Source organism: Oncorhynchus masou, chromosome 11 (genome assembly GCF_036934945.1).
Source record: "Oncorhynchus masou masou isolate Uvic2021 chromosome 11, UVic_Omas_1.1, whole genome shotgun sequence".
Classification (NCBI taxonomy): Eukaryota; Metazoa; Chordata; class Actinopteri; order Salmoniformes; family Salmonidae; genus Oncorhynchus; species Oncorhynchus masou.
Genome location: NC_088222.1, coordinates 30,545,648 through 30,559,291, shown reverse-complemented (window position 1 = coordinate 30,559,291; position 13,644 = coordinate 30,545,648). Strand labels below are relative to the sequence as shown.

The following is a 13,644-nucleotide window of genomic DNA, read 5'->3' as shown; positions in this document are numbered from 1 at the left end:
TTGTTTGTATTTGTCCAGTACTCTATCAGGAGAAATCAACACCTCCTCCCATGCAACATGCCTAACCCCATGCTAACCTCTGATTGGTGGTTAACTTGTCCCCTGCTCATTATTTACCCAGGAAAATATTTACTGTGGTACAGTGATTGAGAGGTGGCGTCAATATGCTCACAGTTACACATCCACACCAGAGCTGTACTGTATGTCCTTTGAACCGTATTGGCCAGAATGACAGTTTATCTCAGAATACATCTCATCCTGAGGCAGAGGCCTTAAACCCTTGAGTCTAGGATTTTATTTAATCTCTTACAACAAATATGTTTAATTCATCACAATATTTTCATATTTTAACATAATCCAGGCTACTGGATGCTGAATATGTTACAATATGATTATATCAGAAGATAAAGTGGGAGTAGTCGGCTCCAGGAAAGAAATTGAAATGTATGAATGAAGGGGGACCTGACCACTTTATTGTGTGTTTTTTTCAGCAACAATGAAAGTCAAACCAAAGTACTGTCAATGGGTTATGGTATATGCAGACATGATCTACGGACAACGAACACAATTGCATTTAATCAATGTCAATTTGAATGCACAGAGATACCGTGAAAAGATCCTGAGGCCCATTCTCGTGCCATTCATCTGCTGCCATCACCTCATGTTTCAGCATGATATTGCACAGTCCTATGTCGCAAGAATCTGTACACAATTCCTGGAAGCTGAAAATGTCATAGCTCTTCCATGGCCTGCAGACTCACCAGACATGTCACATATTGAGCATGTTTGGGATGCTCTGGATCAACGTGTACGACAGTGAGTTCCAGTTCCCGCCAAATATCCAGCAACTTCCCACATCCATGGAAGAGGAGTGGGACATTCCACAGGCCACAATCAACATCCTGATCAACTCTATGCGAAGGAGATTTGCCATGCTGCATGAGGAAAATGGTGGTCACACCAGATACTGACTGGTTTTCTGATCCACACCACTACCTTTTTTAAGCTATCTGTGACCAACAGATGCATATCTGTTTTCCAGTCATGTGAAATCCATAGATTAGGGCCTAATGAGTTTTATTTGAATTGACTAATCTCTTTAATATGAACTGTAACTCAGTAAAATCTTTGAAATTGTTGCATGTTGTGTTTATATTTTTGTTCAGTATATTAGTCCTTTTCACAATGCCCTCCTGAAAACATGTTTTGAAAACTCTAGATACTAAAGATACTAGAGGTCGACCGATTAATCGGAATGGCCGATTAATTAAGGCCGATTTCAAGTTTTCATAACAATCGGGAATCGGTATTTTTGGGCGCCGATTATTTTATTTATTTAAATTTTTTACAATATTTAAAAAAAATACCTTTTATTTAACTGGGCAAGTCAGTTAAGAACACATTCTTATCCTCAATGACTGCTTAGGAACTGTGGGTTAACTGTCTTGTTCAGGGGCAGAACGACATATTTTCACCCTGTCAGCTCAGGGGTTCCAATCTTGCAACCGCACAGTTAACAAGTCCAACGCTCTAACCATTGCACTCCACGAGTAATCTGCCTGTTATGCGAATGCAGATGAAGCCAAGGTAAATTGCTAGCTAGCATAAAACTTATCTTATAAAAAACAATCAATCATAATCACTAGTTATAACTACTAATCCAGTTTAGCAGGCAATATTAACCAGGTGAAAGTGTGTCATTTCTCTTGCGTTCATTGCACGCAGAGTCAGGGTATATGCACGTTTGGGCTGCCTGGCTCATTGCAAACTAATTTGCCAGAATTTTACGGAATTATGACATACATTGAAGGTTGTGCAATGTAACAAGAATATTTAGACTTAGGGATGCCACCCGTTAGATAAAATACCGAACGGTTCCGTATTTCACTGAAATAATAAACGTTTTGTTTTCGAAATGATAGTTTCCGGATTCGATCATATTAATGACCAAAGGCTCGTATTTCTGCGTGTTATCATGTTATAATTAAGTCTGATTTGATAGAGCAGTCTGACTGAGCAGCAGCAGGACCATAATCGTTCATTCAAACAGCACTTTAGTGCGTTTTGCCAGCAGCTCTTCGCAAGCACAGCGCTGTTTATGACTTCAAGCCTATCAGCCTAATGGCTGGTCTAACCAATGTGAAATGGCTAGCTAGTTAGCTGGGTGTGCGTTAATATTGTTTCAAACGTCACTCGCTTTTAGATTTGGAGTAGTTATTCCCCTTGCGCTGCAAGGGCTGCGACTTTTGTGGAGCGATGGTTAACGATGCTTTGAGTGTGGCTGTTGTCGATGTGTTCCTGGTTCGAGCCCAGGTAGGGGCGAGGAAGGGGACGGAAGCTATACTGTTACACTGGCAATACTATAGTGCCTATAAGAACATCCAATAGTCAAAGGTATATGAAATACAAATGGTATAGAGAGAAATAGTCCTATAAATACTATATTAACTACAACCTAAAACCTCTTACCTTGGAATATTGAAGTCTCATGTTAAAAGGAACCACCAACTTTCGTTTGTTCTCATGTTCTGAGCAAGGAACTTAAACGTTAGCTTTTGTACATGGCACATATTACTTTCTTCTCCAAAACTTTGTTTTTGCATTATTTAAACCAAACTGAACATGTTTCATTATTTATTTGAGGCTAAATTGAGTTTATTGATGTTTTATATTAAGTTAAAATAAGTGTTAATTCAGTATTGTTGTAATTGTCATTAATTAATTGGTATCGGCTTTTTTGGTCCACCAATAATCGGTATCGGTATCGGCGTTGAAAAATCATAATCGGTCGACCTCTAAAAGATACACTCTAAACTGGATGAAGTGGCGAGTTCATTTGTGATAGACATGTCTCACTCTGTGGAGTTGTTTTTATTTCCTGTCATTTGTGGCATCAGGCACCCTAGAATGAAGTCTTTGTGCTTTATAATGGAAAAGTTATCACATTTGTGACTGTAGAAGGAAAAACTAATTTCAAAAGCCCTGGGATGAGGGCCGTTTGCATGTTAATGAGCATATTGAGCTTTTGCTCCTTTGTTACAGTCACAATGTTTTTCCTCCTTGTGTCCTCTGGTTGGATCTGAAATAAAATGATAATCATACGCATGATGACAAATAAGTTGTGACAACGGAGGACAAAGGGATATGCAGTCACCAGCTTGTTTTTTTTCTTGCACTGGAAATGTGGGAAGAATATAATTCATTTCTTCAATGATGTACAAAATGTACACAATACACGAAGGCCTAAATTATATACTCTTTTAGATTATACTCTACTAATGCATTGTATACAGTATGTTTCATAAGAGGTTAACCTAATTGCTCATTCGTCTTTTAATTTTGACGTGCTGTCTAATGATTTGGAGTGAAACATAAGAGGAGGCTAATGTATGGGAGAATGAAAGGGCAGGTCAGCCAGCAATGTTGACAGTTGTCTTCAATACAAAATCTAACACCCGAAACTGGTCAGAGTGATAACGAATGGCACCATTCCACTATGTGTGTATTAGGTTTGTTTGTGTGCTGGAGGTGTTATTGACTGTATTAAGGAAGAGCTCCTCCTGTTTACTGCAGAGGCTGTCCTCCTTCCCAGTTCCCACCTGAAGGAAGAGGGAGAAAACATGCTCAACCATCACGGCTCCAGTTCTACCCAGGACATCTCCTATATGGGCTGTATCGTGCAATCGGCATTCAACCCCTCTACTTCTCTGTTCTTTTGCCCCCTTTCTGTCACACACCCCTTCCCCCACTCCCCTTCCTTAGCCCCACTCCACCCGCCCCACTCTGTTTGAGATGTGGCCTGCCTGTGTAACTGGAGGGGGTTAGTGGAGGGGGTTGTATGGGTACAGAGATGAGAGGCTGAATCTCAATTAGCTTGAGTTTTTGCCTCTTAATACAGCAGCACAAATGGGCCAAAGAGTCTTGAGCTACAAGAGACGTCAGACAGGAAAAACAGGACCAGAAAATGTCACATATTGTGGATTCGTTGTTTGAACGTATTTGTTATTTCATCTCAAATAAAAATCTATTTAGCGTCCTTGAATAACCTTTATTGCTCCATTTGTTTTCTCTCTAAATTAATATCAAAAAGGCAGAAATAATACAGATATGAGAGAAATCCAGAATCATGATTCATGCCTCAAACTGTAGCCATTATAATTGCTTATTGAACCGGATGAGAGCCGAGGCTTTTAAAGTCTTGACTTTACAGCAAAGTTAGATATGTCACCTTAGCTTCGTTATGTTTTATGGAGAAAAATGAATGGCTGAAAACAAAACTGTCTAATTTACAAGGTTGTTGCTATAATCTTTGGCCCCTCTTTTGGGTTCTGTCAAGGCCTACATCACATTGACATTCTGTTGGCTCTCTTTCTGGTTAAACATTCCATGCGTTCTTCAGCAGAAATCCTTTCTCAATACTTGAATGAATTATCCTCTTATGGGTGAACACCCTGTATAGAGTCATTTTCAAGGTTTATACAAATATGTCCATTCAATAGAACATTCAGTAAGAAAAGCAATAGTATAAACCCCATGTCTCTACCATATAAAGTTCAAAAGTTACATACAATGTCTTTTTTAATTTGTACCTTTATTTAACCAGGCAAGTCAGTTAAGAAAAAATTATTGTTTTCAATGATGGCCTGGGAACAGTGGGTAAACTGCCAGTTCACGGGCAGGACAGATTTGTACCTTGTCAGCTTGTGGGTTTGAACTCGCAACCTTCCGGTTACTAGTCCAACGCTCTAACCACTAGGCTACCCTGCCGTCTTCACAGGCAGGATCAAAAAGTGGTCACTGCTCATAGAACTCTGTGCTGCTGCTCTGCGGCAGAACGTCGCTAGCTTTGAATGTCAACTGACAACTGCAGGTTCGTGAGTGAAAACATCAGCTTTTTCTAAATTAAATCCGCTGAATACAAAACTAAATGGGGACTAAATACACTGCTCAAAAAAATGAAGGGAACACTTAAACAACACAATGTAACTCCAAGTCAATCACACTTCTGTGAAATCAAACTGTCCACTTTGGAAGCAACACTGATTGACAATACATTTCACATGCTGTTGTGCAAATGGAATAGACAACAGGTGGAAATTATAGGCAATTAGCAAGACACCCCCAATAAGGATTGGTTCTGCAGGTGGGGACCACAGACCACTTCTCAGTTCCCATGCTTCCTGGCTGGTGTTTTGGTCACTTTTGAATGCTGGCGGTGCTTTCACTCTAGTGGTAGCATGAGACGGAGTCTACAACCCACACAAGTGGCTCAGGTAGTGCAGCTCATCCAGGATGGCACATCAATGCGAGCTGTTGCAAGAAGGTTTGCTGTGTCTGTCAGCGTAGTGTCCAGAGCATGGAGGTGCTACCAGGAGACAGGCCTGTACATCAGGAGATGTGGAGGAGGCCGTAGGAGGGCAACAACCCAGCAGCAGGACCACTATCTCCGCCTTTGTGCAAGGAGGAGCAGGAGGAGCACTGCCAGAGCCCTGCAAAATGACCTGCAGGCCACAAATGTGCATGTGTCTGCTCAAACGGTCAGAAACAGACTCCATGAGGGTGGTATGAGGGCCAGATTTCCACAGGTGGGGCTTGTGCTTACAGCCCAACACCGTGCAGGACATTTGGCATTTGCCAGAGAACACCAAGATTGGCAAATTCGCCACTGGCGCCCTGTGCTCTTCACAGATGAAAGCAGGTTCACACTGAGCACATGTGAGAGACGTGACTGTCTGGAGACGCCATGGAGAACGTTCTGCTGCCTGCAACATCCTCCAGCATGACCGGTTTGGTAGTGGGTCAGTCATGGTGTGGGGTGGCATTTCTTTGGGGGGCCGCACAGCCCTCCATGTGCTCGCCAGAGGTAGCCTGACTGCCATTAGGTACCGAGATGAGATCCTCAGACCCCTTGTGAGACCATATGCTGGTGCGGTTGGCCCTGGGTTCCTCCTAATGCAAGACAATGCTAGACCTCATGTGGCTGGAGTGTGTCAGCAGTTCCTGCAAGAGAGGAAGGCATCGGTGCTATGGACTGGCCCGCCCGTTCCCCAGACCTGAATCCAATTGAGCACATCTGGGACATCATGTCTCGCTCCATCCACCAACACCACGTTGCACCACAGACTGTCCAGGAGTTGGCGGATGCCTTAGTCCAGGTCTGGGAGGAGATCCCTCAGGAGACCATCCGCCACCTCATCAGGAGCATGCCCAGGCGTTGTAGGGAGGTCATACAGGCACGGGGAGGCCACACACACTACCGAGCCTCATTTTGACTTGTTTTAAGGACATTACATCAAAGTTGGATCAGCCTGTAGTGTGGTTTTCCACTTTAATTTTGAGTGTGACTCCAAATCCAGACCTCCATGGGTTGAAAATTTGATTACCATTGATAATTTTTGTGTGATTTTGTTGTCAGCACATTCAACTATGTAAAGAAAAATGTATTTAAAAATAATATTTCATTCATTCAGATCTAGGATGTGCCATTTTAGTGTTTCCTTTATTTTTTAGCAGTGTATATATTTAGAAAGCAAACAGACTGAATTTCAATATCCACCCACCGCGAAGACTGGCAGTTCCAGTTTTCATTGTGCATTTCTGATTATTTCCCTTTAAGTCGGCGTAAAAACAGCTCCTCTCAAGGTAGATGATTGCCAATATAGGCAATGAAAGCCAAGGATCTGTGCCCAGATTCACAAAACACTTCTTACGCAAAAACGTAAGAAGCTTATTAAAAAAATATTAAGTGCAATTCCTCAACAATCTTAAGATTTAATGATTTTCTTCGAAAATGTCTTACATTAATTAAACATGTTGGTTCTTCCTTTATAAGTGGTGTCATACTGCAGCACAGCTTGTGGGCAGCCGCACAATTCTATGGCACGCTATTTAAGTGACACGTTATTTAAGTGTCACCCATTGTTGCCATTAATGGTAGCTAATACTAGTTTGCCCACCAGATACATATAGCTGTAGGCCTAAGAGTCAAAGGGAGTCTTGAATAGAACACACTATATGGGATTGATATTTAGCTGATGTACTGTAGGCTAATGGGGTTCATTTAGGAAAATATGGCACTGTACAACGTGTTTCTATTCCAAGAAAACGAACATGCATTTGTTACTGTAGCTGTTTTAGCATAACTTACTTATTGGCATGAAGGCCTACTTAAATATAGAGTACTTCAATCTATCACTCATTAATTTGTGTATGTCATCACACATACAAGTCATCCATGTCTTTAAATATAGTCAAGCATTTTAGTTATAAAACTAAATAACAATGGGAGCCTTCATTAATTTTACTATCACGGCTAAAGCGTTTTAACTAAGGGTTTCAGTTAGGAACATATGGCGCTGTACAACATGACCGGTCAGGAGTAGGCCTAAGCTACTAAGTGACTGCGAGTGTAGAGCAAAATAATCCTTACATTTCCACATAAACATTGATTAATTTATAAAGACCAGTCCCCATGCTCTGTCATTCAGCGATATTTATTCCTATAGTAATTCGTTATGGATCCATCCAGATGTGGTAAGAAAACAGTGCATTTGGTGGGTTATGCAAAAGATATGGGAGAAGTGACATGGCTCGCAAACATCCATTAACCTCTCCTCACAAGTATTACTAGCATTTTACAACCAAGCATTAGCGTCATGAAAGTCAGAAATAACAATAAATAAATTGCTTACCATTGATCTTCCTCTGGTGGCAATGCCAAGTGTCCTATCTACACAGTGAATGTTTGTTTTGTTTGATAAAATCCATTTTTATAGCCTAACATGAAACATTTGTAAACCGCTTGCATCATGATTTCAGTCTCATTCAACTTTGGAAGATGCGTTCGTGGTAATTACACACACTAAACAAACGTTTATCCAGCCATGGTTGGTTTCATTGCAATCCTCTGGTTGTTACTAACACAACCATACTTGATGGTTCTTTTCCCGGGACATATTGACCGAAACAAACCGATTTGAAGACACCAATCAATGACATCATTGTGCACCAATGATAGGACTGGTCTATCGTTGATTGACAGTATTTTGGCCCAATGACCACTGATCATCTTGAAATCTAGCTTGGAAGATAGCCAATGAGGTGAGGTAAACGGCAATATGTAATCGTTATACATTTGAAGACCAGCCTTTGTCGTAAACTCTGGCGTAAAACAGGTTCATTCGCCATTGCAAATCCTACTTGACGGAGCCACGGGTGTTACACATAGCAGTACATATACAATAGCATTTTCAACAAGTTTATATATTTAAAATATTCCGAATAAATCAGGAAAAGCTAAAACAAAGTCTATGTATACAGATTTAGAGGAAATAGATAGTAGATAGATAGTCGTCAGGCGTGTGAAGGACGGTGCCGGGGCAAGGACCACAAAAAATGTCCCCATTCCAGCTGCTGTGAAGGACTACAACAAGAGCATGGGAGGTGTGGACCTGTCAGATGCGCTGATAGGATACTACAATGTTCTCCACAAGACCATGAAATGGTACAAGACATTTTTCTATCATTTCATTGACATTGCTGTGGTGAATGCCTTCATCCTCCAGAAGGAAATGGCTAAGAGCTATGGACAGTCCCCCATTTCACAGCTAGCCTTCAAGGAGCTGCTCATCCAGGAGCTTGCTAGCTACAGCAAGTCCACTGTATATTTAAAAAATATATATATATTTTTTTTTGGGGGGGGGTGTTAGAAAAGTATTTATGTATTTTGTATATAGTTCTTTCCTTCAAAATGTATCACTGTACCAATTCGGGCCACTTGGGTACATTTGGGTACATTTGTGTGGGACACCTGGGTGATTTCATGCTCAATGTCATGTAGCTCGATTACATATGTTTATTTCCTTGTATTTTCTTCTACCAGATCTATTGTGTTATATTCTCCCACATTCAATTCACATTTCCACAAAAGCCACAGTGTTTCCCTTCAAATGATACCAAGAATATGCATATCCTTGCCTCTGGGCCTGAGCTACAGGCAGTTAGATTAGGGTATGTCTTCAGGCGGAAATTGAGAAGAAGGGGCGGGGAGGGGGGGTACCCCAAAGAAGTTAATACTGTACATTTAAAGTCCCTAAACTCGGCAAGAGTCTATTGTCCTGCTGATAGCCCATCAAGGGTGGATCGATTCTAGCCCATCAAGGACATGTTGTTTGCAGAGTCCACAAACAGGAGGTGGAGATCCAGAGCTCACAGGTGTGCCTGGCATGGATTGTGACTCCATCCCATTCCTCGCCCTCTTCAATGCGTCATTCCCTGTCTGACTCTCCGCCAATGCCGCCTGACTCTCCGCCAATGACGAGTGACTCTCTGCCAATACCACCTGGCTCTGGACAAATGCATCAGCTGATTAATTTTACAATCACAGCTAAAGCGATTTAATTAAGGGCTTCAGTTAGGAAAATATGTCACTGTACAACGGGACCAGTCGGGAGTAGGCCTAAGCTACTAAATGACTGCAAGTGAAGAGCCAAATAATCCTAACATTTCCAAATAAAAATGTGATTGATTTGTCAATCAATTTTTCCTATTGTCCTTCTGATAGTTGAAAGAAACATCTGCATTTTGAAATAGTATTTTTATCATTAACGAAAGCATAAATACTGTACATATCCTTGATATCCTTGATCCGACATGTTGCGGTTGCATGAGGTTTGGAGTTAGAAATGTAAACCTTTAGAGGACTTTTTTTTGGTAAAGGCTGTCCTGCTAATAGCCCATCCTGGAAACATTGTTTGCAGAATTCACAGCTCACTACGCTTGTGAAAAACAAAATGACTCAAGCTGTCCATCACTACTGTAAATAAAAACAGAATAACTAAGGGGATTTTATATAATTATAATGCAGGGTTAATAATAATAATAAGCGTTGGATAATAGATCGGATCTCGGAACTCATTATACATTTTTATCACAATTTTCTTTAACCTATTTTGGTCTTTAATGCTGGCCCGACAGACAAGTTCCTTACTTCCCTTCCACTTGATAAAGTTTTTGATCAATTAGTATATTTAAGTTTAATCACAATATTGGTTGTATTATTTCTTTGGTCTTTTCTGGATTAAACTGAAATTGCAAGCAACTTTCTATGGCTTGTTAAAATATATAAATATATTTGAGATTTCATTTTCAAATAACCGAAAGTGAGCGGTTGTAATCTGAATAAAAGCCATTCTTGAACATGGGGTGAGACATTCTTACTAATTTGTAAATAAAGCCAGTTTGTTATTTATAATTTTGTTTTTAGAGGGAGAGAAATAAAAAGCCCACCGTGCCCATTTTTCGAAAATCGTCAATCCACATGTCAAGTGTAATTCCCCCAAGTTCTCTTAAAATGTAAATAAATTATCAAATTAAAATGGAGAATAGTATATTCATTACCGGAGATAAATAACGAAGTGTGCGCCCTAACCGGAACACGCTACAAATACTACAGCCAAAATGGGAGCCACTTACAAAAACTACAAATTCTAGCTCATTTTTCAAAAAACAAGCTGAAACTATTTCGAAAAGACTGTTGACATCTAGTGGAAGCCCTAGGAACTGCAATCTGGGAGGTATTCCTTTTATATTCCCATTGCCGGCCATTATAATCCGTGGTGAGCTGGGGAAAAACATTCTGGATGGATTGTCCTCCGGTTTATGCCTGCCATATCAGTTCTGTTATACTCAGACATTATTTTAACAGTTTTGGAACATTTAGAGTGTTTTCTATACAGTACAACCAATGATATGCATATTCTAGCTTCTGGGCCTGAGTAACAGGCAGTTTACTTTGGTCACCTCATTCAGCTAAACTTCCGAATACTGCCTCCTATCCCAAAGAAGCTAACTCCAGGACTACCAACAGTTTGTTGTTGCCTGATACAGGACTCTAGTGCCAAAGACTGACTGAAAACACCTCCATTCATTTACAATAATATAGTCAATTTGTGCCACAGTTTAGACTACTGATAGATCAGCGGTCTAACTTCTCCCTTGTGATAGTGCAGTGCAATGACAGAATGCCCCCCATCTATCACTAACGGCATAAGCTCGTAACTTTTAAAGGAAGAACCACTGTAGACGCTGGAAGTTGACAAGCAGGTGATAAGTTTAATATAAGAAATAACATGGAACGATACAACGTAGGAGTAGCGTCTTGACATGAACAGAAACAATACTGCCTGGGGAAGGAACCTAAGGGAGTGCCAGATAAGGGGGGGTAATGTAGTCCAGGTGTGCTTAATGATGGAGTGCAGGTGCACGTAAGGACTGGTGATTAGTAAACCAATGTTGAATGCCGGAGGGGGAGGAGTAAACGTGACAGTACTGAGGGAGGGAAAGAAGTGATGAGTACCGACGCTTCCAAAGAAGGTTTTCCAGATGGATGGCCATCGCGATGAGTGCAGCCAAGGAGAGGTTGTCGTCTCGACAGACCAGTTCCGTCTGAACCTCCTCAAGCAGTTCCTCTTCTGAATAGCGTACGAAGCGCCATCTCATTCCAACCGCTGGATGCTGCCATTGTCCGGAAGGTTAGCGTGTACTCGGCAGCCGCCTGGTCCTCCTTCCCTAGTTGGAGTAGGCGCTCCCCCCCTCTCTGGATCGAAGATACCTCTGAACCGAGCCATGAACCCATCATACGACTCCAGCTCCTCTCGCCCATTGGCCCATTCCAACGCCCGCCCAATCAGCAGAGAAATAACTGTGACAGCCTTGGACCTCTCAGTGGTAGGAGCTCCCAACTGGTGCGCAAGGTAGAGGGAGCACTGTAGTAGAAAGCCACGGCATTTAGATGGGGTGCCATCATTTATCTGGGAGGGACAAATGGGCATCGCTGGCCTGGGCAGGTTACTGAATGGGCTGGTGTGCTGGCTCGACTGGTGGTAGAGTATCCTCCGCTAGGTGAAGGCAACGCCTCTCGGGTATGTTTGAGGCATTGAACACTGAATAACCTCTTCAATACCCATCCCCAGTTGTGCCAGCTGGTCGTGGTGTTGCTGAAGTAGGTATCCCTGCTCATCGACCGTCAGATGTTCTGATTTCCTGCTGCTTCCATTTTGTGAGGCAGTATTCTGTCATGTAGACCCTGGGGAGCAGGTGGTAACTTTAATATAACAAATAACGATACACTGTAGGCATAGCATCTAGACATGAACAACAGAAACAATACTGCCTGGAGAAGGAACCTAAGGGAGTGCCAGATAAAGGGAAGGTAATGAGTGAGGTAATGGAGTCCAGGTGTGCTTAATGATGAAGCACAGGTGCGCATAATGATGAAAGCCAGGTGAGCGTAATGATGGTTCCCAGGACCTGTGATTAGTAAACCGGCAATGTCGAATGCCCGGAGTGGAGGAGCATTAGTAGACATGACAAAGGGTTTAGCCATCTTGGAATTAAGAACATTTCCAAGAACTTTATTTTCAATAATCTAATTTCTTCTTAACTTTTTGCTTAAGGAGAAACATAAGAAATAGCAAAATAAAATGTCCAAGAACCTTTTTGAGGAAGAGCAACTTTGCTTAACTTTCTTCTTAAGTTTTTAAGGAAAATTGGCAGTTAAGAAGACATTTCTTCTTAAAAAGGTTTTGTTAATCGCAGATTAATCGCAGATGGAGGTGAAAATTGTGAAGGTATCAAGTTGATTTGGATTTTGATCATTTAACTTGTATTCTTTAATTCTGTACATGGAAATTGAACCACAAAAGTTGTATTTTTATGCACTAAGTCGTCACGCACTGCCTTTTATCCGCAACAGGTCAATTTGATGGAAACACATCTCTGGTGGCAAAATGCGCAAATTGTTTTTATTCGGATTTTGATGGAAACCTAGCTACTGACAGTGTTAAATTTAACACTGTCCCAGTGTCTATACGGATCCACACTTTTCACTGTTAAATTAATACACTGCTTAGTGTAAAGGCTTATTTTCAAATTTCCCAGAGTACCTTGCCTTTCTGGTGAATTGTAGTGTTACCCCCCATGACTGTATTTGTTAGTGACAGAGACATGGTGGTTGCAGTCTCTCTTTTTTTGTCCTTTTGCTTCCACCAAGTGAGATCCTAAGCAAATATGTCATTAAAATTAAATGATCGGCATCGGGACCTGTCCTGGATGGTCGCCCACGAGATCCTCCCGGTCAGGGCCGTTATGCACTCACGGGGCATGACGAGGATATCCGCGTGCCCCCGACCAGGCTGCGGCCAAGAAGAGTCAGTGAGGCACATGCTCTGGGAGTGCAGAGCCGCCAGGTACCTGTGGAAGGAAGCAGGCCCCCTGATCACCTCGTGTCTGCCAGCAGGGGAGGACCTAACACCTCAGCTCGTGCTGTATGGGGTGGGCCGAAGGCCCATTCCATCGAAGACCTTCACCAAGCTCTGGCCCACCCTCACGTGCCTGAAAGAAGCACTGTGGTCCTCCCGTAACCTGCTGGTAGCGAAAAACGTAGAGACCACCCCCCAGGCAGTGGCCATGGCAGCCACGGAAGCCCTGGGGTGGTACGGAAGAAAGGGGGCCTCGACCCCAAGCGAAGGGTCCCCCACAACACCCTAGGTCCCGGCGGCCACGGCCTGACAGCGCTGCGGCGCCTAGGGCGATGCGCCTAGGGGAGGGATCCCCCTGGGCCCCGAAGGACGGGACGATGATCCA

The 13,644-nt window shown here is 42.3% G+C and overlaps 1 protein-coding gene across 2 annotated transcripts in view; it reads left to right on the top strand.

The window, feature by feature from the left end:
• LOC135548497 (neurite extension and migration factor-like) overlaps positions 1 to 13,644 on the top strand; it is an 82,187-nt gene that overhangs the window by 14,137 nt on the left and 54,406 nt on the right. Inside the window, exon 2 of one of the 2 annotated variants that reach the window (XR_010456835.1) lies at positions 3,574 to 4,039. The exons of the other annotated variant lie outside the window; for it this stretch is intronic. The gene's annotated coding sequence lies outside the window, so the exon portion shown is untranslated. Of the gene's footprint in view, positions 1 to 3,573; positions 4,040 to 13,644 lie in introns of those variants that run through there. 2 annotated transcript variants of the gene reach the window in all.